The sequence below is a fragment of the Myotis yumanensis genome, unplaced genomic scaffold, assembly GCF_028538775.1.
Source record: "Myotis yumanensis isolate MYYU_CA2020_CCGP unplaced genomic scaffold, mMyoYum1.0.hap1 SCAF_13, whole genome shotgun sequence".
Lineage (NCBI taxonomy): Eukaryota > Metazoa > Chordata > Mammalia > Chiroptera > Vespertilionidae > Myotis > Myotis yumanensis.
The window spans coordinates 21952618-21963181 of NW_027223764.1; the positions used below are offsets into that span (position 1 = coordinate 21952618).

At 39.0% G+C, this 10564-nt stretch overlaps 1 protein-coding gene across 5 annotated transcripts in view; it reads right to left on the reverse strand.

The window, feature by feature from the left end:
- ZNF518A (zinc finger protein 518A) overlaps positions 1–10098 on the reverse strand; it is a 60087-nt gene extending 49989 nt beyond the window's left edge. For all 5 annotated transcript variants that reach the window (XR_011473562.1, XR_011473561.1, XM_070432604.1 and 2 more), the window contains exons 1-2: positions 10040–10098; positions 7551–7633 (exon numbers count right to left, since the gene is read on the reverse strand). The gene's annotated coding sequence lies outside the window, so the exon portion shown is untranslated. The remainder of the gene's footprint in view (positions 1–7550; positions 7634–10039) is intronic.
- Between the last annotated feature and the right edge of the window lie 466 nt (positions 10099–10564).

Below are 10564 nucleotides of genomic sequence, written 5' to 3' on the forward strand. Positions count from 1 at the left end.
AAATGAAAGCACAACATATAGATATGTAGCAGTATCACTTAAATGTCCATGAATAGAAAAATGATTAAATTATAGAACATACACATAAAAACATTATTAAAAAGTATATGTATTGAAATTACTTAGAAAGATGTTGATTCCAAATATTTTTATTTTTAAAAAAAGTAAGTTGCTAATTAAGGCAAGTAATGCATTTTTTAAATTAGGAGGAAAGATCTTCATTTTTATATCAAGAGGAAAGGTACATAGTGTATTTTTATGTAAACAAAGACAAATCTATAGAAAGATATCCTCCAAACTACTGAAAACAGGTTTGTTTTTTTTAAAAGGAATGACACCATGGCATAGCAAAAAACAAACCAAAACAACAGGGAGAAAATCATCAGCTCTTCTGGGTACCTTGATTAAAACCAAAAGGGTAATGTCACCACCACGAGTCTTTACATACTGAGGCCTGCCTGTGCACTCCTGCCCCTGAATTCTAGGAAATCCTGTATCCTTAAAATAATCCCCCTTTTTCAGCTTACACTATCTTAAACTAGCTTAAGCTAGTTCTCTTGTAACCAAAGGCTCTTAAGACATTATGTTGATAGATCAATGTTAACTGTGTTTACTTCATAGAAAAGATGATGCTTCAAAGAGTAGTGGGACTTAAATATGTAAGAAAGGAGCAAAGCTACCTGGACCAGAAAAACAGAACAAAGAAATGTTGGGCCCTAGCTGGTTTGGCTCAGTGGATAGAGCATTGGCATTCGGACTGAAAGGTCCCAGGTTCGATTCTGATCAAGGGTATGTACGCTGGTTGCGGGCACATCACCAGTAGGAGGTGTGCAGGAAGCAGCTGATCGATGTTTCTAACTCTCTATCCCTCTCTCTTCCTCTCTGTAAAAAAATCAATAAAAATATATTTTTTAAAAAAGAAAAAGAAATGTTGGAAGAAAAGCACGTTTCTCATCCAGCTGGTGTTGTTCAGTGGTTGAGCATCAACCTAAGAACCAGGAGGTCACAGTTGGATTCCCAGTCAGGGCACATGCCCAGGTTTCAGGCTTAATCCTCAGTAGGGGGCATGCAGGAGGCAGTTGATCAATGATTCTTTCTCATTATTGATGTTTCTCCCTCTCTCACTTCCTCTCTGAAATCAATAAAAATATATATTGAAATTTTTTCAAAAGAATTTTTCTTACTGCACTGTAGGATCTAGAGCAGGGGTGGGCAAACTTTTTGACTTGAGGGCCACAATGGGTTCTTAAACTGGACTGGAGGGCTGGAACAAAAGCATGGATGGAGTGTTTGTGTGAACTAATATAAATTCAAAGTAAACATCATTACATAAAAGGGTACGGTCTTTTTTTTTTTTTTTTAGTTTTATTCATTTCAAACGGGCCGTAGTTTGCCCACAGCTGATCTAGATCAAAGAGAGAGAGAGTGGATAATAAGGATTTAAGTGAGAACAGACTACAGAGAATAGAGCTAAACTTGAAATAAAAGGAACCACTGTTAGTTCTCAAGCAGAGAGAAGTTATAAAAGCATTATTTTAGAAATATTAGAATGGTACTAAAAATCAAGCAAGATACAGTGTAGAAAGAGTGTAAAAATGAAAGTGAAAAAATTGGAGGACTAAGTGACAATCTAAATAAAAAGTGAGGATCCAGACAACTGGCAGTGTTCGCATAGATTAGGAATTCCACAGTAGGTACAGAGAATTTTAAAAAGACAATTCCCAAGTAAAATGCAAGGACAAGAAAGAAATAATCTGTCCAAAGTGAAATAAAGACCACTGAATTCTGTACGGGAAGGAGAAAGATTAACTTTCTCTCTCATTCGTTCTTCTGTTTGTCATTTTGCTGTGGCAGTGATGTAGGAGAATAGGCAGATTTTACTTACAATTTTGAACACCAGGTACGGGGGAGAGGGTCAACAGATTTATTGCTCCTTGATTGGGAGAACATGTAATGCATTTCCTCTCAATTTTCTGTTGAATTTTTTTCTGGCTCTACAAAAACCCTATCTCTATGGATAAAACAAATTCCATTCTCCAGGCTTCCCCATATATATGGCACTACAATTCCAAGAAAAGAAACAGTGCCAACACTCTGAGCATAGCATGTCTAACATGTTTGGAGAGTAGCAAGTTGCCAAACCCAAAAATCAAGAGTTTTCTTTTTCTTATTTCCCTATTATTCCATAAGCAATCCTGGCAATTCTATCTCCAAAATACATTTTGAATTCTTCTCTCCAATTTTGATTAAAATACTAGTCTTGCCTGCAGTGGGAAGGCCAGGGAGGGTTGGGGGACAGGAGGGAGGGGAGTAAGAGATCAACCGAAGGACTTGTATGCACCCATATAACCATAACTAATGGACATAAGACACTGGGGGGTAAGGGAGGGCAGGGGCTTGTCAAGGGCGGGGGGGAAAAAAGGACACTTATGTAATACCCTTTGTAATACTTTAAGCGAAAAAAATAAATAAATAAATAAAAATTAAAAAAATAAATAAATAAAATACTAGTCTTTGCTAAGTGGCATTCCATGTTTTCCCCTTACCCACCATCATCTCCTGACTCCATTCTCCACACAAGAGCAAAAGTAATCTTAATATAAATAGGTCAGAGTTTCCCCTGCTTAAAACTCCTTAGTGGCTTCCCAAGGAACTTCAAATAAAACTTAATCTTCTTGTCAAGGCCTGCAAGAAACAGTGACATCTGGTCTGGGACCTTTCTATTCCATTTCATTTCACACCACTCTTTCCATCTGTAAATACTCCAGTAAGCTACCAAAGATAGTCTCTAGTTCCTCAAATGCTCTTTTCATATCTCAGGCCTTTGCACCTACTGTTCTCTGTTTGAAATATTCTTTCTCCCATTCTTCATAAAGCTAGATCCTTCTCATCTTTTAGGTCTCAGCTCAAATGTTACTGCCTCAGTAAGGTCTCCTCCAATCTATAAATCATCCCCTCCTCAAATAGGAAAAAAAATTCTCTATTTTAGTCTTTGTATTTTTTTTTTTTTTTGGTAATTTTTTCTGGCAATATTTTATTTATCGTCTCTACCACTGAAACAAGCTCTTTGCTATACCACCAGCACCTAGCATAGTGCTGGGCTTGTAGCTAGCAGCAAATCTGTACCAGTCTTTGTTCAAGTACTGGAACAAAACAGACAAAAATCCCTCCCCTCAAAGAGCTAACATTTTACTGAGTATTTAGATAATAAACAAAGAATATTATGTAATATATTCAAAGGTGACAAGTGCTATAGAAAAATATAAAGGATAGACTAGGCAGAACCAGAAAGTTGACATTTTAATAATCTTACTTTTTTTAATGTTATTGATTTTAGAGGGGGGGGGAGAGGGGGAGAGGGGGAGAGAGAGAGAGGGAGAGAGAGAGAGAGAGAGAGAGAGAGAGAGAGAGAGAGACTGATTTGTTGTTCCGCTTATTTTATGCATTCATTTGTTGATTCTTGTACGTGCCCCAGCCGGGGAATAAACCAGCAACCTTGGTGGACAATGCTCTAACCAACTGAGCTATCCAGCCAGGGTTTGAAAGTTGCCATTTTAAATACTAAGTCAGGGAGACAATCAGTTGAAAAGGTCTTATTTGAGCCAAGACTTTAAGGAGCTGAAGGAGAAATCATTCCAAGAAAAGAAATAGTAAGTGCTAACACTCTGAGGGTAGAGTGCCTAACATGTTTGGAGAGTAGCAAGACTGGAACAGAAAGCACCAGAAGAAAAGGAATACATGAAGTCAAAGAACTAACAACGGGACTAAAACAAGGCTTGATGGCCTTATTTAGTTTTACTATAAACAAAATGGGAAGCAACTGGAGCATTTGGGATAGAGAAGAAACATGAGCCAAATTATTTTGTTAAAGAGATCACTTTGGCTACTAAGTTAAGAACAGAGTATTTGGGAGGAAGCTAAGAGTGGAAGGAAGTAGACCAGCTTGGAGATTATTACACTGCAATTTCCCAGGTAGAGAGGATGGTGTCTTTTTGGAGACAAATAAGGCATGATCAGACTCTCTAAATATATTTTGAAGACAGTCTATGGGATTTCCTGACAGATTAAATTTGGTATATGAAAGAAACATGTCAAGAATAATTTTGAAAGTTCTACCTTAGCAACTAGAAAAAATCAGTTGCAAATTTACTATTAGGATAGAAAGCCTGGTGGGAGTAGTAGGTTTGATAAGTATACTAAGAGTTGAGTTTAACCATGAAGATTTTGAGATACCTAGTTGATAATCAAGTGGAAATGTCGAATGTGTAGCTCAGTATAAAATACAGAGGTCTAGGTGTAAGATAAAATTTTTGGAGTCACTAGTGTGTCTACATTTTTCTGTGTGTATATATTTAGTATATAGAACTGAATGAAATCACCAAGGGATAAGTAAACAGAGAAGTTCAAGGCTTGAGCCTGTACTGTAACATTTAGAGGAAACAGATGAGAAAGAACCAGCTAGCAAGACTAAAAGGAATGACCAGTGAGACTGTAGGTAAATCAGGAGATTGGATCCTGAAAGTAAAGTGGAGAAAGTGTTTCTAGGATCAGGAATTGATCAACTCTGTGAAGTAGGATGAGGACTGAGAACTTACCACTGGACTTAATAATTTTCAACTCTACACTTTCTTTAATTATTCTCTGTGGTTATCAAAACCCACTTCATTAAGTCAAAATCTATTTGAAGTTATACCTCCTTTAAGAAACCTTCCTAGACTGGGCCAGCCCTAACTAATTTCCTACCTATCAAAACTCATTTAAAATCCATACTACACAAGTATGCATTCACTTACCTGTTATAGCTGTTTATATTGTACTAGAGGCCCGATGCACGAAATTCGTACAAGAGTAAGCCTTCCTTCCCCTGGCTGCTGGCATCGACTTCCCTCTGGCACCTGGGACCCGGGCTTCCCTCGCAGCCCCAGCTTTGTCCGGAAGGTTGTCTGGAAGGACGTCCAGAAGGATGTCCAGTCTAATTAGCATATTGCGCTTGTATTATTATAGATTTCACATATATTAATCTGGATACCTCGACTAAACTATAAGCACTTTGAAGATCAATAACTTATTCCTAGATATTACTAAGCACAGCACTGGTTATTCTCAACACATGCTTGTTGATTTGTGTAACTTAAGTATACAAAAATGTACTATGTTAGAGAAAGTCCACCATCCACTCAGCCTAGTATGTATAATCCTTGACTAACCAGGCAGTTGCACATGCTTGTACATAGTAGACAATAAATATTAGGTTGATCAAAGGAAGGACTACATGCCTGCATAAGTGATGAATGAATAAAGGGCATCTTTTGTAAGGTGGAGGAAAAGAGCAAATTGTAGATGGATGTAAATGATTAACTTGGAAGTTACAGGTCATAAATTCATTCTGCAGCAATCCAATTAAAACTAATTTATATACAGAATTTTGGCCCAAGGGACTGGGAAGGACACCAGCATAGCTCGCAACATTAAAAGATAAACACTGATATCTCATAGCCATAGTCCCTAACTGAAATTAGCACTATTTCATCTATCTTCCATTTCTATATGGCTCCACTTTTTCATACTACAGATGAGGTTCTCATACATGTAGGAATGTCACTATCACCCTCCCAAATTAACAACTTTAGAGAGAAGAGAGCATTTTTCTCCTTGCACTCATGTAACAATCTCAAAGGATTCTGATTTGGTCTGCAGGCAATCACTGTTACAACAGGAATGAATAGGCTTGGGTTATAAAACTACAAGACTGGCTGATAGCCCACCAACCACTCACAATAGAAAAGAGATGGTTTCCCAAAATGATGATATCCTGAGTTGACAAAAACTGTAGATAGAAAGATAGATAGATAGGTAGATCGATCTTCTACTACACACAACCTCCAACAACCCAATTTTAATTGGTGTCGATTTTACATTTTGAAATTGGACTTTTAAAAGCCAGTATTTGTTTTCAGCTTAGGCTATGACCATTTCTTGAAATGAGACCCAGGTGAAACCCACTTAATTTTCTTAAGCTTCCAAGTTTCAAGTCACACACCTTCATTCTAATATTCATGCAGTCATACCAATTACAATTCTAAATTTTTAGTTTCTTTGCTCGGTTTTTGAAGGTGGAATAATCCAAATCATTTTGGTCAGTCATTGTATAGTAGCCTCTTGTTTACTTCATTATATTTGCAATTTTCATTCTTTTTCTCCCCCCAATCCTCACCAGAGGATGTGTCGTTGTGGGTTTTTTGTTTTAGTTTTTTATTGATTTGAGAGAAAGAGGCAAGGAGAGAGAATAACATTGATCGGTCGTGTCCTGTACACTCCCCGACTGGGGATTGGTCCCAAAGCCTGGATATGTGCCCTGACCAGAATCGAACCCACCACCCTTTGGTGCATGGGACAATGCTCCAACAAACTGAGCCACCCCGCCAGGGCTGAAGCTTTCACTCTTCATCATATTACTTTTTCTGAGTAGTTTGGATCAATCATAGCAAAGAAAATTCTTAGCACTCTGCACTTATTGTCTCTATTCCTGATTAACACAGTACCCAAGTGAATTTCATGTGGTAAGAGGTTAGACAAACATTATGTAGAAAGAAATTATGCAGGTAAATGAACATAAATGATATCTCAATTCAGCTCTGTTACTCTCTACTCAGGGTAGTTGCTAGAATTAACTTATAATACAATTAAAAAATTCATGCTTTGTGGAAATGGCTCTGAAAAGAAAGACATCTACGGTAAAGTTCATGGAACTAAAGTAATAACTTAAGTTAGTATTGTCTACTTCAGCTATTTTAGTAATTACATACATACTCTTAATCCTAATTTAGGGTTATACTTAAGTGTACACTTATTGAATTTGGTGAGGGGAATTATGACACTGTGGTATCACAAGAACAAACAGCAAGAGACTCATGTTTAAAGACAGTTGTATTTCAGGTTTTTGTTTTGTTGTAGTGGGTTTTTGATAAGGCTACAATATTTTCCACTGAGTTTTAAAAGATTTCCTTAGAATACCATGGATCTGTCGGCAGATTTTTCCCATTCTTTTTGTCCACACAAAGATATTCAGATGATTGTCTCCAGGAAACCAGTCATAACTCTATAGTGATTCCCAAGTCCCCTTTCTGACTCATAATGTAGATGCCATTAATCATACTAGACAATCTTTCTTCAGATGCATTACTTTGCGCTAACTACAGAAAACCACAAACATTCTCCTAGCCATCTCTGTAGCTCCAAAACATCTTCCTAACATATTTATCATCGTCATTTATTACTCAAAAGCTCTTAATGCCATCGTTATATTTAGAAGGATAATATGGTTAAAATCATCTTTAGGTCTCTAATGAAATGCTAAATAATAAACAATAACACAAAAAACTAATTTTTCTGCTCATATTAAAATGAAAAACCATGTATAATATTTAAGCCAAAAATAAAATTGTAACTTATGGAAACTCACAAATACATAACTATTTTATTTTGTCTAAGATTAAAATATATTAACTTACTACTTAATAGATTATATAATACTTCCATCTTTACCATACCTCTTTCTTCAAGGAACAAAAGGTACACAATTTAATGCCTGGACAAAGCCATAATCAGGAACAGTGATCACAAGAGATGGTATCTGGAAATAAAAATGAAGATTTTAAAACTTTGACTGCAAAAACTATTACTAAAATATTTTATACTGTCAATTCAATTATGCTTCCTATTCAATTTAAGTATATAAATTTAGAAGAAAAATAAACTTCTCTGCACTTACGCAAATAACCTATCATATCTACCCACTGACAATGTCATGAATTTACAAAAGTCAGAAAATTCAAAGCTTAAAGGGAAGCTTAGAATCAAACTAATTCAATATCCTCATTTATTACAAGATAGGGAAAATGAGTCTTGCACAAAGTCACAAAGCTAGAACTAAAAGCTGGATCTAATTCCAATCCAGCTATCCTACCACAATGCTACCTCTTAATACACACTTCTGGTATCTAACATCCCATGAAAATTGCTCACTGCGTGAAGCCAATACACCAGATACAGAACTAATATATTCATAGCCTACACACCTGGGATCAGATAATTAATAAAAATTTCAACTTCATTAAAAATTTTTTCTTTTGTGTATAGTGCTCTGCCAAAAAACTTCTAGTAGGGTACCTAAAGGAAACTGGGCAAGACTCAAGTATTTTATCATTAAAAAACAGAAAGTTGTATTAAGTGATCTAAAGTGCAAAATGCTTCAATAACAACAGTTCCAAACAGGAAAGTAAACAATGAAAGTATATTAAAGGTCATGTGTAAAATATATTTTAAAGTCAACCTGTCTGTACATTTATATTAAAATATATTCTCTCTGGTATGTCTCAAAATATAAAAACCTTTGCCATCACATTTATCAGAGAGGATAGGATAGGATAGGACAGGATTTGAAGTGTAATGATTAAAAACCTCAAGCATTTAAAAAGCTCACATGCTATCAATGTGCACAGTAGGTATCCATTGTGGTTACTGTCCTTTAATTCTTCCATAAAACCAGATATAAAGCGCTCTGAATTGATGTTTATGCTTACTTTGATGGCAACTATAAGGGACAATTTGATTATGCAAAACAGGTTGTTAGATACCTGTATTTTATCCCTTTCTCCCCTTTTGTTAATTTTTTAGAGTATGGGCTCACATTATTTATGAGAATTTTAACAAAAATTAACATGGCCTACCATGCTTATCCTTCACTATGAAATGCAACATCTTAAAAATGTTAACACAATGCAACGTCTTTATGCGTCTTTTGAGTTTCGGAAGAATAGTTCTGCTGAAAGACAATGAATCCACTTCTATTGATTAGCAATTAAATTATGAAAAATGTTAGGGTATTTCACTCAACCAATTGTAATGGTTTCTATCTATTCAACCCGAGGATAGTAACATCAAAGTACAGTCAAATCAGATCTCTTGCTGCATAAAAACCAATTCAGTATCAGTAAACAGTTGCTCAAGTTCATAAAATTCATAACCTAGTGGTGTCTTCATGTTTAATCATCAAAGTTCAACATTAAGACATCCTTAAACATTGACTATTTTTGTAGGGTTTTTTAAGCTTTTGATAAATACCTCACAAACACTAAATGCCTCCAAATTTAAACCTAAATGAAAACCGAACCTTAACTTTTGCATTTTTCACCTCAAAGCTCCCATGTCTGTTTTGTTGGTCTATTTAAGAGTTAGGACATTTTACCTCATATGCACTAACCCTGTATATTTTCAATTACTGTAGCCATCTAGGAAGAGACTATCTACTTGACAATGAAGACACCATGTTAAGAAGAGACTCAAAATGGACCCTACAAGTGAGAAAACCAGTTACAAAGAAATCCGTCTGCCACTGGGTGTGATTGAGGTTTGCAGGGAAGAGCGCCTTTGGCCAACTCCGAGGAAGAACGCGCGCCACGGGACTGAGCATTTCCGCAAGAAAAGACCTCAAATACACAGACGGGACCCACAGTGGGGCCGCCGTCGAGTTGGGGTGCTGTGGGGCTGCGAACCTACAGCTCGGGAGGTGCGGTCCGAGGTGCCCCAGCGTCTCCACCGGCGCCGGAGCGCGCCGAGCGGGTGCTTCGAGCGCCGCGCGCCCCGCTCTGCCCCAAACACCGCGCCCGATCCGCCCCTTCCTCCCGGATCCGCTGCCCCTCGGGCGCGCGGAGGCACACGGTGTCGCACGCCGCTCCAGCTCCTGGGCAGCGGGGAGGTGAACGCGCGCGGGCGGAAAACACGCCCGGCTACGGTTAGCGCCAGCCGCCTGCAGGGGAACCAACTGAGAGAACCAACTTCCCCAGAAAAACTTTGCAGCAAGTTAGGCGAAAGCACTGAATGGCCGGGACTATTTAACAGGCGCTTCCTATCTTGGGGCGGCTCCCCAGCCGGTTCGAGGTGCCCTGGCGCCCCACAAACTCGCCCTTTGCCCCCTGACTGTCCCTTCAGAAGCCTCGGCATCCTATCACGTCTGGGCGGCCCCGCTCACAGGGAATACCTGTCGTGGTCCCCATTGCCTGCGAGTCCCTGATGGCGGCCATTACACTTCCATCCGGGTATTGCCGAAAGCGGAGCGCCGCGCCACCAGGAGCGCCTGCTGTGGCGGATGGATCCGCGCCGCACCTGGAGCCAGCGGAAGAGGACGGAGGCCGGCAGGGCCCGCGCGGTGCCTGGCGGGACTAGGCCATTGAGCTGGGGTGGCCGCTGACCCCCCAAGTGGCGCGGCTCGCCGCGGTAGTGACGGACCCCCCTCCTGCTCACCAGTAGCTGGAGAGATCCTACTCCCAATGGGACGAGAGCCAAGCCTCCACCAGAAGCAGGAACTGTCGTACTGGCAAGCCCTGGCTGACTGGGAAGGGTCTCAATCCCGAGGTTTAATCATTTCCGGCTCTGAAAATGGCGTCTCCCCGCCCCTTGTTTCTGAGAGGCAGGTTTTTGCGGCCTTTGCAGCCCATGTCAGTGAAGGAAGATACTACAAGGGGCTGTGGAAGACATCCTGAACTCCAAACATGTACACATTTAA